We start from the raw sequence: 16,782 nt of genomic DNA on the forward strand, positions 1-16,782 counted from the left end.
ATAAAAAAGACTACTAAAATGGATGTTCCACAATATGATTTTAAAGTCAGTTCTATATTACTGACAGAATCGATGAGGGTTGAGTGTTTAGGTTGTATGTTTACTGAAGGATTAAATAACGCTTTAAGGTAACTAAAATTGGATTAGCAAGTTTCCGGACAATCCACCAATTAGATTTCGAAATATGGTGCGTGAACGTGGAAAGTTTGGCCTACGGCTAACCAAAATCAGTAGGTGTCATCGTCCATCAAAAAAAAAAAATGGTGCACAGAAAGGTCCTTGGCAAGCCGGTAGTTTTCAATAAATGGCTTAACTACTATTCGTCAAAAGAGCGAAAATAGGCAGATCTATGAGCTTGTAGATCTGCTATTTTCATTTGTATTTTCTTTACAATGTATTTTACAAATTAAAACAAATATATAGTCTATTTGCATAATGACGTGCAAAAAAAGGACACCAGGGGTAATGTGGTTGAGTGTGAAGAAGCAATATCTCTCATCCTAACTGCAGTCAAGCAAGTGGAGCGTCTCTCCGCTTATTAATGAAAATGAGACCGACTTTGTGCGGACAGTCTGGACTGTGACAGTGTCCAGGATGATTCCCTGGGGACACGTCACAAGCCGGTAGTTTTCGTTTTTCTGGTTTCAGAAGAGTATTATAATTACAATAAAGTGAAACCTATTTCAGAATTAAAGCTTAAGTGAAAGAAAATTTAGGTCAAGGATATGTGTTGGTTCTTTGGACCGGAGCCATGAGTAACTGTTGTATTATGTATGGATGTATTACCTTGCTCTAGATTAAGTGCCTAAATTGTATTATGCTATATTTAAGTTACATATAATATATTTCAATGTAGTTTGTGTCCTTTATTTTCTCACCTGCGGTATCATAGATAAATAATTGGGTTGGTAATGGTAGCTGTGATAAAAGGAGGTTAAGAATAGCTTATATTCAAGGTGGACTTAATGCCTGGGGTACTTGACTTTTTGCAGCCACTTACAGTAAGCACTGAACCCATCAGCAAAAGTCATTGGCCTTAGAGAATAAAGTTATAAAGCCATCATAACACCAAGCCAATTCCTTCTACTGACGATGTGTGAAAGAGACATTTACATTTTAAAATACCACAATAATTCTTCAAAATAACACTCCAACTCCCAACCGAGAGTAAAATTCGATGAACTTTACAAAATAGTTACAGGCCACGAGGAAGAGTAATTTCATGTTAAATGTCTGGGTCTGTTGAGATTTTTATGCCAACACAAAGGTATTTTGCTATTTTGCAGTATAGGTTAGCATTGCCAAATTTGCCGGTAATACTCAGTATGTCTGAACATTAGCCTTCTGGAATATGCTGTTACAATAGACATATCAACAAAATGTTTACCTAATTATTAGTCCACTAAAACAAAATTCATTTTCTGAGCAAATATCAATATTAGGTGCAGAAAATGGCTGATTAATTGGGCACTAATGTGGATGTCAAAGATAGGGAGTTGGATTATATTGGAGTCATCTTAGAGCACCAATAACAAGCAAAGATACAACATGAAACTCTGACCATCTTGGCATCAGGGGGCGTCTCTGTAATGGGCCTGAATAAATCTAATTAGTTTTAATGTGAATGACCTTTATGGAGGTAGCGTCCAAGCTGATGGTGTATGAGAGAGAATGAATAATGTTCTTGATGTTCCTGTGGACTGCAACCTTGGCAAAAACAAAAAAAAATGCACAAAACATATAAATAGACAAGATTTGGGGGTCTTTCATGATGAAATATTGTCGCTGTTGGGCAGAAACCTTGTACCTCCATATTTAATCTTTTTATAAGGATAAATGGATACTCTCCTCTGATTGTCTGAAATTGGCAACCCACCTGAAAATGTATTTTCTGTTTATTAAAGAGCTGGAGAGACGAGGAGACCCCTGTTATTAATGATTACTTTTAGAATGTAGAGCTTTAACATTTCAACAAAAAACATTGTTTAAACTATTAAATATCACCTGAACTATCTTTATCCCATTCAGACTTGGAATTATGTTATACTTTACTTATTGAAAAATAGCAGATCTACAAGCTTACAGCCGCTGCGAGCTTGTAGATCTGCTATTTTTGAAAAGTCGTGAAAAGTTGTGCAAATCTTTGAATATATTTATTTTTAACATTTGTAACAAAAACTTTGCTTCTGGGGGTCCCTGGAACTAAATATCTTTAGATGGGGGTCCGTGGCCAAAAACATACCATTTTGGTGGTCCTTCACATGAAAAGGTTTGAGCACCACTAACATAGAAACATAGGTTTTTCAGAAATCTGTTTTAGGAGACCACAAATAGCAGATCTAAAAGCTCACAGTGAGCTTGTATAACATACAAGTAGGCTCGCACACATACAGAACCAAAAGGACGGCCTTCCAAACCACTAAACAATGCCAATAACTAAACAATGCAAATAAAATAAATATTGCCTAAATTCATTAAAGCAAGGAAAGTAATATAGTCATGTTGGATAGAAAAGAAAAGAAAGAGTCGGCTGCAATGCACTGGGACCTGCCCCTCGAAATGATTTTGATTGATTTTTGAGCCATAAAACGTGATCCGTTTTTATTCACAGGAAGACTGCTTGAATTAATTGAGGAAGTCTGGGAGAGATAGGCGTATGCTAGTGATTTCTTTGGAGGTGTTGGATCATAAAGTCATGCCTTATCGCGCCGCAGACAAATCGGAACGCCAATGCAGGCAGGCCGTGGCGGTCTACTTGTGCCCCTCCCTCATCACTGTCTACTGAAGCGGATTCAGAGTTGTCAGACAGTGCACGCATATTTCATGTTCTTTTTATCAGACCCCCGTCAAAACACATGACCCACTCAGTCATTAGAAGCACAATACCAGTCACCAGAAGCAAGGACATGTATTCAGTTAATCTAACCATTTAACATTAAAATTAGTTGAAGATACAATGGGTTTATGTAGGAGTGGCTTAATGTTTTGAACCTTTTCTGTTTTGTATGTGTCTATGGAGTTAACGTTACTCTAATAGACCCCCAAGTGTGGTTATAATATGCAAATATGTCTTCCCTGTGTATTTTTGGTTTCTTCCTAACCCAATCAAAATACACCACTTTAGTCAGTGACAACAAAATCATCCCCTCCCCTTTTTACTATACAACAACAGCTATGAGTGTGGCTAACTTCAGCTGAGTCACCACCCACCTGAAAACCAGGCATACTTAATGAACTGGAGGGTGTGACTGTGGACACATACAATCATAATTTTGACACTTTCTGTACACTTTTTTGAAAAAAATCTTCCTCCTAGTAATACCTGATGATCATGTTGTGGGGGGGGGGGGGGGGGGGGGGATCACGGCACCCTGTGAAATCACCCAAAATTCATGACTTTGAACTTTTAGCTGCTTCCCATTCCCTGCTGCTTAGCTCTAGGCGGGGAGCCCTATAAGGTCGGCTGTCCTTTAGAAACCCTTGCAAGCGCCCTCGTTTTGTTTGCTTGTTGCACCAGCAGCGGACCTGTTTGCTGCTTTGCTTTTCTTTGAGTGACAGGTGTTTTGGTTTGGCATTTGTGTAAAGTTAACACGGTTGAAGTGAACGTTTGATGACTGAACAGATGGCCGTATTGTGCAATCCAGATCCACAGTGGTGTAGGCTGAGCACTTGATCAAACACAGAGTTGTATGAATACTGAGTGGACTTTGTAGGGGATTTAGCCAAAACCAAACAATTTGCACCGCCACGCAGAAGTAATGCTTTCTGAAAATGGCTACAGCTTGATCGATTTCCGCCGCAAATGAAAGAAGATAATCTTTTATATACTACTATGTCTGGGAGCAAGCCGTCATCATAAGTAGCCCACATCTATGAAAGCCTGAGTCTGGTAAAGGAACTTTCGGACTGAATAATTGGTTTAGCATTTAGGCCAAGTATCTGCAGTCTAAATATAGTAACCATCAGCTGTCAAACTCTGATAGCCAAGAGAGCAAATTGTGAGACGTCATGTTTCTTCTCTCATTAGCCCATAGCTTAGGAAGGCAGATTCATATTCATCAGGGAATAACATCGGAGAGACAATTCAATAAATCAATGTGATGTAAGCATATCCTTATACTTCATGTCTGGCCTGAGACTTCTGACCTTACATTCAACAGACGATCATCCTTCTGCCCAAATGTCCTATTGTCATGTCAAGTAATATAGTGAGTGAGGGAATAAACGAAACATTTTCACAGGGACTAACCTCTCAAACTATATGACACTTTGAAGGGACAAGTTATTTGCCTTCATCTTTCTGTCTTACATGGTAGACAGGAAGGAAGGAGATCTGGGAGCGATGTGCAGTAGTGGAGGGGAGCAGTGAACATGCTGACCTTTGTAGACAGACATGCAATAAAAAGGTCAGGATTCAGATCTGAAAGCATGAATACAATACCCTTCAGACGTTGTACAGTGAGCTATGACGAGATCATACTGGCCGCCATCATCAGACATTCATTCATTGGCCTTCCCTCGTCTTAGCTGTGATTTACTTAGAGATCAATCTGACCGAAGCCAGACACAGACGGAGAGGGCCTTCCAGCAAAATATCAATGGACAACAACAGCTGCTAACCAATACAGAATAATTGTTTTCTTGCTTCTAACCCAGGGTGTCACAAGGGGGGGGGGGGGGGGGACTGAGTTACTAGGGTCCAAGGTGGAGGGGCCTGGAATTATTTTAAACTTTAGCTATTGAAAAATAGTAGATATACAAGCTCATACATAGCGCGGCACTGAGTGCCGTGCAGCGAGCTTGTACAGTAGATCTGCTATTTTTGGTGAAAATGTGTGAAAATCTTTGAATATATGTATTTTTTAAGCGAACATTTGTAACTCAAAATTTGCTTCTGGGGGTCCCCTGGAAATAAATATTTTGAGATGGGGGTCCGTGGCCAAATACATATCATTTTGGGGGTCCTTCACATGAAAATGATCGAGCACCACTGACATAGAAACATAGGTTTTTCAAAAAACCTTAGAAGGATTTGAAATATTCAAAGACTTCAAAAATAGCAGATCTATAAGCTCGCTGTGAGCTTGTATATCTGCTATTTTTCCATATTTAAAGCACAAAATAACGCGTAATAATGCGTTTCCAGTCTAAATGGGTTAAACCCCCTCCCCCTATGAAGAACATTCATGGGGGGCCCGCAGTGAATCCTTGTACCCAGGGCCCAGAATTTAGTGCGACACCCCTGAAAATATCAACGGACAACAACAGCTGCTAACGAATACAGAAGCATCGTTTCTTCTGGACATGATGGCCTATGCAAATTAATCATGGAGGTTGGCTAAAGTTGAACTGTTGGGACTAAAGTAGGAGTGCACAGTTTATTGAACTAATACATTAAATTGATTATAAACAAAACAAATCCATGTTAATGGAATAATCGATTTGCTAAAATAGCAGATCTACAAACTCAAGGAGTGGGACCTGGGACGAAGACTCTATATCCTTCTGGTGGGGGCTCCTCACTGGCAGGTGAGTCAGTAGGAAACAACAGCAGAAATGTGTGTGCAGAGGAATTAATCGGTATAATGATTGATTGGGGAGAAAAAGGGGGTAAAACATTATTGGCTAGTCTAAATTAAAAAATGAAAAATAAAAATAAATCAATTTAGACTATTATAAAATAATGAATCAGAATAGTTTTGCGTAAATTAATTGAGATGTAATTTGTAAGGTAAGTGAAATGGCACTGAAAACTTCCAGATGACTCAGTAGTTCCTATCATAGGCAGAAAATAGCCATTAATGTTCTTCAACAACAGTCAATATGGGAGATCAACAAGACAAATGCCGAGATTGCAAGGCTCCAAAGATTTCCTGTCTGGTTACACAGTAACCACGCACGCACACACGCACGCGTACGCACATGCACGCGCACGCACGCGCGCACACACACACACACACACACACACACACACACACACACACACACACACACACACACACACACACACACACACACACACACACACACACACACACACACACACACACACACACACACACACACACACACACACACACACACACACACGTGCAGTGATCTGTGTTGTGGACCATGGCACCTGAGAGGTCACCACATCCTTTGAAAACGAAATGCCAATGAGATGGCACACCGCCCACCCATTCCAAGTGGGGAGTGTATCCAAAATATCGTACAAATGTCAAATGTCAAACAATTACCGGCCTAGCTATTATTGAAAGGTCTGGAACCCTCAGCTCAAAGCTGAGGTTTTTTTTTCTTTTTTTCAAGATGATCATTAACACATGGGATGCTCAGATTTATAACATTTCTAGCTGTTGCTGCTGCCGCCGTTCACTCACGCTTTATTTTGAAGAGCCTCGGAAGCTTTGTGCGTGTGCACGTGGGTGTCCACTGACGATTGAGGAAGAAAATCCATTTGTTTACAAACGCTCGCGAAACTAAAATCCAAACCGCGGCCGACCATCGCGGTAAAGTGTCGCCGTGAAAACAATCAGATCTCTGCTTCCCTGGCGTTCTTTTCACCTCATTCATAGATAAAGCCCTTTTTATGTTTGAGCCTAGAATGGAAATCAATGCAACCAGCTCGTGCCATTTTCTCTCTCTCTCTCTGAGCTACGGGGTGACGTATGGACTAGGGTCATTCAGAGGGCAGGCAGCTGCACGTAGAGCTGTACCAGTTAACCCCTTGTTGTCTCGTTCATGAACGAGACAACTCCTTTTGGCAGGGTGACCCCTAGTGGCCTTAACTCGTTACTGAACGAGTTTGGCACCCAAGTTGTTAATAGATTATGTGTGAGCGCCTGAACACAGCATCATCATATGAAAAACCGTATAGAACTTTCCAAGGAACATGGGGTGCACTTGATTTATTATAGCACCTTTGTGAATGTAATGGGGACGTGGGGAGTATAGTAAGTCCCAAATGTCCAAACTCTCTCACGGCAACAGGCATACTAAATCATGCGTAGCTAAAGGTACAACTGAGGGGAAGCATTTAACAGAAAAGCCATTTCCAATCTGGTCTGTAATGTGGCATCTGAGAAAGCAGGCCAATAAGACGTTCCATTTATCATAATGAAAGTTTTCATTAGGACTAACGCCTCGTTTTGTTCCCACTCAGCTGGCAGATTTATTTACCCTTGAGTCCTTTGGCATTTTAAGGGAGCAAGTCCAACATCTGTAGGCACCCAGGACCAGCAGAACACCAGGGGAGGATAACAGTCCCCGACCCGGCCCCTGGTAGTGCTGTCTTTGGTTTTATGAGGTGGACGTTATTAAGCACTGTATCATCTTAAAGACCCAGTGAAATGAAAAAAAAAAAAAAAAAAGTTTTTCCACACATTTAGAGCTTATCCGTGGTAATCATATGGGCATTCCTAACACTAGATTCCAAGAAAATTGAAAATAAAACATTTTTGTGTATTTTTATATCAAAAGTCCATAAAAGACAAAAACGTGCTGCGTGATGACATAGATCGACTTCTTGAATATAAATGAACTTTTGATTACATTCACCTGTTTTATTCCCATTGCTGGCATTCCTCCAAACACAGCTGCTTGCTTCGCTGTTTTGAATGTCATTCAGGATGATGTCCAGACTGTGTATTAGTCATTGTAAACTTAATCAGCAGCATACTAAAATATGTATCTTAAAACATTATAGGTTAGAATAATAAGCAACTTGGTAACAAACATTCTGCACAGCAGCCCCAGACAATGTCTCCCTCTGCCTGCCGTCTGCAAGCTAATGAAGTTACAAACGAAAACATTCGTGATAGGGATGTTAATCGCCGCATTATTTGCGAATCGACACGTCGAGGCCGAAAAATCGACGCGTCGATCGACTTTTTTAACTTTTTTTTTCGCTAAGCAGCAGCTGTAGAGATGGGACGTTCGCGAACGAATCGAGTCTTTTGAACAGCTCTTTGCGTCGCGATGCATTGTGAGCTTGTAGATCGGCTATTTTCAAATGGCAGTTAGGCCTATGTAACCTATGTATGTCAGAAATAAATATATACGTGGTTGAAGTTATTTGTATTTATAATCAAAATCTACAAAGTAGCTAGTAACTCAAATGAGCCAGTCTTTTGAACGGTTCTTTGAAAGGAACGGATCCCAGAGATCCGGCTCACTTCAAAGAGCCATAAATCCCATCTCTAAGCAGCTGAGAGGAGAGCACAACGGCGCATTACTTTAAGCAACACAACTTATGCAGCTGCACCCATCAGAACTTGCATCAAAGCCCTAATAATAATTATAACAAATAATTGCTCTTCCTTGCGTTAGCATGGAGTCTGTTCTTTAGAGACTAGAAGCGGAGTGACAAAGTCCATGGAACGTAGTGGGAGCGCTCAGGCTCACAGGCTGGCACCCCAGGCTAGTGTATCAATGTCTCCCTCCCCGACCGCGTCCACGGGTGTGTTGCATTAACGTCGAGTAGTGTATTTTGTGTTGTGTTTTATTGTCAATCTTGACAAAATCACAGCACACGAGGCAACGCTGCCATTAACAAGCAAGCTTTCGTGTCATGCATGCATGCACACAGGCACGTAAACAAAACACATCCAGTCAGCGCGCACTGCTATGACGCGTGCACGCGAACAGACCAGCAGTGTTTCTCAACCAGTAGTCCGCGGACCTGACTAGCGCCGCATGCATGCACAACACAGACATTCACTCGTCCCCGACACAGACACACACACACCGGTCCTCTCACATTTGGAAAACATTAACGCTTATAACGTTTTTGAACAAGCAATTAAAACATTTTTTGGGGAAAAACTTTATGAAAAAAAAAAAAGAAAAACACGATTTTCGGTCCCTTCTGATTGGTTCAGAAAATCAGAGGCTTCCATTTCAGACTGATACTTCAAAATAAAATGCCCAAAAAAGCCATTTCAGCTCGACTTTAATAATATATGGTTCTATCCTTTGACCCGCAGCAGTGTCTGTGATGGTTCAGAATCAGACGTCCTTGGGGGTGCCCACTGGCCTAGCGGTCCAGGCGCATACCACATAGGCTCTGATGCCTGACAATGTGTCGCGAGTTTGAATCCCGTTCACGACGACTTTTGCTGCGTGTCTCTCCCCATTTCCTGTCAGTCTAGCGTCCTATCAATAGACCTTATTCACACTGCGGCCATATTTGATCACATGACCACATGGGGTGGCAGCCTGCATTACAAACCATTGCAAACAATGGAGCGATGGTCCCAAAATATGAGTTCTGTTCAACCAATTTCTTTTGACCAAATTGACAAATGGGCAGATGATAACTTCAATATCCCCCAAAGGATTAAATAGAAGGGCTACATTAACTGAATTGATTACATCCACGGTAACGATATTAAAGGTAAGATTGTTCCTGATTAATATGCAAAAATCACAACACAGTAAGTTAATATGATGGCAGAGCAAGCATTAGTCTGCACTGTAGCAAGTCTTTGTACAGAGTAACATTGTAACCTAACTGCCATGAATATATTGTGGATGTATCCTTCTATTTAATCCTTTTGGGGATGTTGATGTTGTCATCTACCCATTCGATTTGTTGATTTGGTCAAAAGAAACAGAACTCATATGTTGGGACAGTCGCCCCATTGTTTACAATGGTTTGTAATGCAGGCTGCCACCCCATGTGGTCATGTGATCCAAGATGGCCACGATGTGAATAAGGTCTATGAAGGCATAAAAAAAAAAGAGTCAGACGTTCTCAACTGTGTATTTGTACACACACACACACACACACACACACACACACACACACACACACACACACACACACACACACACACACACACACACACACACACACACACACACACACACACACACACACACACAGTTGGAGGTTAATTTTGATTAATTACTAAATAACCTTCTAAAGGTCAAAAATCACCTTTCACTCTATATTAGTATGGTTGCTATAGCTACAGGCAACACACTATTGTTCTAGGTTCAAGAACTTTTATGCCAGCTAAAGTGAGCATGCTTTTTTGTTAACCTTTTAACTGAAGTTATCTGGGTTGTAGGGTCAGATATCTTGGAAAATATAATGTCCAATCAGACAGGATTGGTCATGCTTCACTTGACATCACAATATATAATATACTGTAAATGGTATCAAAGACGGAATTCATTTCTAACTGCATTCCTTACGACTCGCGTCAGTGCAACCACACTTGCAATTTCCCAGAATCGCACCTTTCTAGTTACCATCGTTAGTATTGTTTAACAGGGAGGCTGCAGGCCCTGAACATCAAACTTGCCTTTGTATTCGTCTCCATAAGCATAATGTCGTATTTAACGAAACAGACCTGGAGGAAATGACGCGGTATTGATTTTGTGCTGTATCATCTCTCTGTTGGCCTAGCAACACAGGCATATTAAAATAATCTATGCAGGAGGAGTGTGGCACAAGTGGCACTTTCAATTGAGCCATCAAAGCACAGAATTCAAAGATAGCTTTTAAATCGAAACTTGAGTAGTTGCACCCCCCACAGCCTCTCTCCCATATCACCATTAATATACATCCACAATGACACTTTGCACTGTAACAACAAAGAAGCTCCATCAGCATGGGAGAGCAACTTTTATTTGCCAAAGAAACTACCCGTCTTCACCAGGAGACAAAGGATGAAGACAAGCATGGAGTACAGGCAGGAATGAGATGATGACATAAACGGCCTACAGCAGTCTCATTTGAGGGAGCCTATGATTAATTTAGACAGTTAATAAGTGCTGAGAGGATTCGTTCATTCACACAAGAGCTTTGACATTTCGTGAGAGTCAAAGCCCCAGCCAAGCAAGACGAAAAACATCAATTACCTCCACTTTGGCAGCATCATCGATATGTGTCATTAGCATTTGATTTTGGCATGGGACGTGATGATATGAGTAATTAACTCATCTTAAACGTGATCTCTTTTTACATATAAAAAATAAAAATGTATTGACATTTGTTTTTAAATGTATGACATGCCCAAAATCAGGACTCCAGAGTTAGAGAGGTTAAAAGTGAGACCATTATGTCCTGATGAACACATGTTGGGGTTTAAACATTTAAACGTAAAGCATACGGGTAATACCCTGGGAGCTTCCTCACAGTGTGTGCTGGAACAGATATACTGTATTCATGGGCTGCGGCGGCACCCAGCTAAAAGGGCCTCTGAATTATATTTATTTACCATTGGTTATGACCATTGAATTGTCCTTCAATCCAGTCCATAACGATGGTGGCAGTTGCAGCCGAAACGCCAAGCCCCACCCTAGTCTGACATCAAAGTGCTCTAGTCTAAGGTGGTACAGATAAACATAACTTGATGGAGTGTTCGATGGCAGTGAGATATCGGCTGCATGGTCCCATATGTGATGATACTATCTGTCACCAGACGATCCTGACGCACATCAGACAGATGACACATCAGCTGAGGCGTCTGAGCCCTAGGCAGTGAGTAGACACAATGTCGATGGTACGGCACTCGAGACACCCAGATAATGTGATATTTTGTTTGTGCCATCGTTAGTCGGCGTAACATGATGCCAGTCAAATGAAAAGTATGTGAACTCACAATCAATTTATCTTAAATAATTGTATTATTATTATTATTGTCTCCACTGATAGGCCCAAAGGCAGGGAGGTGGAGATTATGTTCTCACTGCGTCCTCTAGACGTTCCTTCCGTCCTCTAGACCAGTGGTTCTCAACCTTTTCAGGCTACAAAATAATAATATTTTAACTGGGGACCCCCCATCCTGACGAGAGTTGAGGCATTGCATTTTTTATAACACGGTTGGTTCTATTGTGAAAATAGCAAATCTACATGCTTACAACGGCATTGTGAGCATGTAGATCTGCTATTTTCACAATTTCTGCCTCTAATATTTGACAATTTGGCCAATGTTTAATTTGTCATTTTAGAAGTAGCCTATTAAAATGTCCTTACAAATCCACTTTAGAAATGTGCATATATCCTCTATACACTTAAACTTTATGGTGGTTTGTTTAGTGTTGAAAAAGAAAACAATGTTGCACATTAAGTTAATCATTTGGGGACCCCCCCAAAATAATTTGGGGACCCGACCCACAGGTTGAGAACCAGTGATCTAGACTAGACTCATGTGATCAACACACTATGAGTCAGATTTTCTGTATTTCGGGGCGTCTGCTGGCCTAATGGTCCAGGCGCATACCACTTAGGCATTGCCACATAGGCTTGGATCCCTGGCAGCATCGCCGGTTCGATTCCCGATCTGGACGACCTTTGCCACGCGTCACTCCCCATCTCTCCCCCCATTTCCTGTCGGTCTACTGTCCTATCAATGAAGGCATAAAAGCCCCAAAACAAATCTTTCCAATGTCAAACAGATCTAGGAAGTTACAGGCTATCCTAGTCCATGTATTGCACAGCTAATTCACGAGTGAGGTTATCAGTGTATTAGAAGTATAACAAGGTAATAACAAGGTAATTAATCGATAATAGGATTGAAACGATTCATTGATCAAGAGGAAATTAAGCAAATCAAATTTTATTGAGCGAATAACGTTTAGTAATGTGTCATAAGAATGCCTAAATTGTGCTACAACATTATTTTTTGAGTGCTGGTTCATTTGAACATCTGTTTGTGACTTACCACCATGGAACACATCAAATGATCAACAGGGTTGTTGTCCATTGCAACAAATGTCTCTCCATCACTACATTCCACACAGAGAATTGAGAGTGAGTGAAATGTGTCATCCGTCTGTGACCACAAAGGCACAGGGCATCACATCGGGGACCTGTTGTTATGGCGTGACACCTAGGAGCCGAGCCTACAAGAATACTTTGTAGAAGACGTTTGTTGATGTCTTGTACATCTGTTTGTCCGTGGCTAATCCCCAATGTCTTATTACACACACATGTACGCGCACAAACGCACGCGCACAGTCGAACACACACACACACACACACACACACACACACACACACACACACACACACACACACACACACACACACACACACACACACACACACACACACACACACACACACACACACACACACACACACACACACACACAAGGCTGCAGCGCAGACTCAAAGGGTCCAAAAATAGTCTTAAAAGAAAATAGTATTACAGGCAAGTCAAGTGTGTCGTCCCTTAAAAATACCCATGAAGAACACTGCAATAATAATGTGAGAGCAGAGGCACTATGATATTAGGATGTTTATGTTTTAGCCTAATTGTAGCCAGTTTTAGGCTGCCCTATACATCAAATATAATGTAGAATACTACAATAGGTCTATATAAAGACGACACTGACTAAAGAAAATAGAAGGGAAACGCATTCATCACACGATCAACAGGGTTGTTGTCCATTGCAACAAATGTCTCTCCATCACTATATTCCACACAGAGAATAGCTGTGAGTGAAATGTGTCATCCGTCTGTGACCACAAAGGCATCAAATATAATGTAGAAACATGTGTGTCAACATGTTATTAGACTGTGTATATTGTCTAACTTTCTCAAAACCTTGCGTGAACACCTCTGCTGCATTCTTCACTCACAAACATGCAAATTGCAGGGAAATCGAAAAGTGCTGGAGCTTCATGCAGGAACCTCAAGGCTAACTTGCACTGATTTGCAAAAAAGAGAGAAAGAAAAGGGGCTTGGATATTCATCCACCCTGAGCCCGTAGGCAGCAAGCACCACATAGCACAGCCTCTTGGAGGAGCAATTCAATTACTGTGGCCAAGTGGCTGAAAATCTAGGCTAATGGTGTTCGAAGCTTTTGCATAATGCAGAATGAGTGATGTTCATCAAACTATGAAGACGCATCATGGTTTTTGCATAATAGCCTGTGTTCAATGAATAAAGAATAAACTGCTGATCTCAATGATTCTCGAGACCTGTTTCACAAGCCTGGTTAAATGGTGACTTATCCCAAAAACAAGAAGGAAAAAAGTAATAAGAGAGAAGTGCTAAGACAGAAATGAGAAGTAGCCTACTAGTCTAAAATGCTGACAGGAGTTATTCGTAGTTCAAGATATGGACGCTCAGCATCTGACTCAATGAGAAGCCATTGTGAAATTTCAAAGTAATTGGGACACATACTACCAGCCTACTGGTGTAAGAAAGAGATATAGTAGCCTGTGTGACAGAATATCTGACAAGAGAAAAATGCCAGGCGAGGCGAGTGTCTCCTTTGGCCCCAGCTAGGGATGGGACGATATGAACATTTCATATCACGATTATTGTGACAAAATAAATCGCGATTTACGATATTATCACGATAATCAAACTCCATTATCCTGGGGCGGAACATTTGCCAAAAAATAGCAGATCTACAAGCTCACAACGCGTCACGCTGTGTCGTGTAGTGAGCTTGTAGATCGGCTTGTATAGAGGGTTTAAGCTGTACCGGATATGCAGCTTGGCAAATAAAAGGTGAACTGATCCCAGTGCATGACGAAGGACGATATCACGATAAATCTAAATCTCCACGATACGATTATCGCGAGTGTTTTTTTATCACAATAAACGATAATATTGCGTATCGTCCCATCCCTAGCCGCAGCATGTCCTTACAGGCAGTGGTGGAAAAAGTACTCACATATTTTACTCACAAGTAAAAGTATCAATACTGCAATAGAAATACTCTGATACAATTCCAGAATTCTAAATGTACTTGAGTAAAAGTATGAAAGTGCATGTTGGCATCAAAATGTACTTAAAGTACCAAAAGTAAAAGTACAAAATGTTTGAAAATAGCAGATCTATAAGCTTATAGTAGCCTATATCAGAGTCTAATGAACACTGAGGATTTTATCATTTTACAGCAGAGACCTCTCTTCATTTTGACAGCTAAGCCATAATCTTTTGGCATCACTCAGTTCACGTTGTCTCCATGGCTGCATGGGTGTCATTCACTGAAACTCTCCTCTCTTCATCCAGTAGTGTGTGCATAGGCTACTGTGCAACGATCAGAAGCGACACCGCAGCCAGTCCCCAATGTCTTATTTTACACACACATGTACGCGCACAAACGCACACGCACGCACGCACGCGCGCACACACACACACACACATACACACACACACACACATACACACACACACACACACACACAGGCACGAGGCTGCAGCGCAGACTCAAACGGTCCAAAAATAGTCTTAAAAAGAAAATAGTATTACAGGCAAGTCAAGTGTGTCGTCCCAAGAACACTGCAATAATATTAAATGTGAGAACGGAGGCACAATGATATTAGGATGTTTATGTTTTAGCCTAATTGCAGCCAGTTTTAGGCTGCCCTAGACATCAAATATAATTTAGAATACTGCAATAGGTCTATATAAAGACGACACTGACTAAAGAAAATAGAAGGGAAACGCATTCATCCTGTAATGAGAAAAAGAACAAGTGGACCAAACTGGAACAGTCCCGACCTAGCTCAGGTCCAGCGTTAGAAGCCTAGAAGGAGTTCTCCTTAACGCGATGAGCACAGGCTGCTCAGGCTCAGCCACTGACTGGTCTGTAGTAACAAATAAAATACACTTTCGCTACTCACCAAAACAAAGACGGGTATACTTTCCTTTGTGGCAACACTCGGAGCGCCCCACCACACGCCTAAAATACACTTTTTAGACAGAAAATAAATGATTTCACCGGAGGAGCCACTCCACAGCGTCCTCTACAGATCCTGTCAATAGAACATTCCATTGACCAGATTTTGCCTTCCGGTGAAATATTTTCTTTTCTGGTTAAAAAGTGTATTTTAGACGTGAGGTGGGGGGTTCAGAGTGTTGCCACTAAGGAAAGCAGTCTTTCAACTCCCTAAAGCCGCCTTTGGTTTGGTGAGTGGCGAAACTGTATTTTTTATTTTTTTACTACAGACGAGAGGGTGCGCAGCTTTTCCTTTGGCTCGTCGGTGACATAGCGTTAAGGAGAACTCCTTCTCTATGGACCACTCACCAGAGCTAATAGTCCCGACCCAGCATTCACTTCAAATTCCACCTTGCACGGCTGGAAACAATTGAACAACTAAAAGTTTCCTGCAAATGGAATAACAGCCTAATGTAAAGCATTAGACGAACTCAGAGGAAGTAGCCAATAACCTACTAAAGCATTATTATAATCTCCAAATCTGCCATAACGTTAAATAACAACTGCGACTTTAGTCGCCGCCGGGACAACATAGCGACGAGGCGAAAGTATGCAAGCGGAGCAACAATAAACAAAAGAATGTTGTGTCCAGTGTCCCCCCTCCCAACCAAAGAGAAGCTCAACAGTCAGCCTGCCAACTCCAACAAAAAACAAAACAACATTTCGAAAAGCATTTTTCCCCCTGCACGGCAGAATAAACAGAAAAGAGAGCGCGTTTTACTCACCGCGACGCCGAGACAGAAAGCCCAAAGTGTCCCGTTAAGAAGGAACCGTCCGCTCCTACAATAAGCAGCGCTCCACTGACATCCACCGCTCTGTGCTCTCCTCTCTCTACGGCGGCCAAATGCGTGTGGTGACGTCAACGTAGTGGCTTCATTATTAGGCTGTGTGTGTGTGTGTGTGTGTGTGTGTGTGTGTGTGTGTGTGTGTGTGTGTGTGTGTGTGTGTGTGTGTGTGTGTGTGTGTGTGTGTGTGTGCGCGCGCACGGTTATTTTCTTTTTCTTTTTTTTGACTATATCTACTGTATTATATCCGTCTGTCATTCAATGTTATATGAGATACATAAAGGTTTCCTGTGTAAATAAGCCA

At 41.4% G+C, this 16,782-nt stretch overlaps 1 protein-coding gene across 2 annotated transcripts in view; it reads right to left on the reverse strand.

Annotated features, from left to right (window-relative positions):
- Positions 1-16,519, reverse strand: part of gulp1a (GULP PTB domain containing engulfment adaptor 1a) — a 192,949-nt gene extending 176,430 nt beyond the window's left edge. For both annotated transcript variants that reach the window (XM_080753116.1, XM_080753115.1), the window contains exon 1: positions 16,419-16,519. The gene's annotated coding sequence lies outside the window, so the exon portion shown is untranslated. The remainder of the gene's footprint in view (positions 1-16,418) is intronic.
- Positions 16,520-16,782: the final 263 nt, after the last annotated feature.

Source organism: Nannobrachium achirus (genome assembly GCF_963921795.1).
Source record: "Nannobrachium achirus genome assembly, chromosome: 22".
In the NCBI taxonomy this organism is placed as follows: domain Eukaryota; kingdom Metazoa; phylum Chordata; class Actinopteri; order Myctophiformes; family Myctophidae; genus Nannobrachium; species Nannobrachium achirus.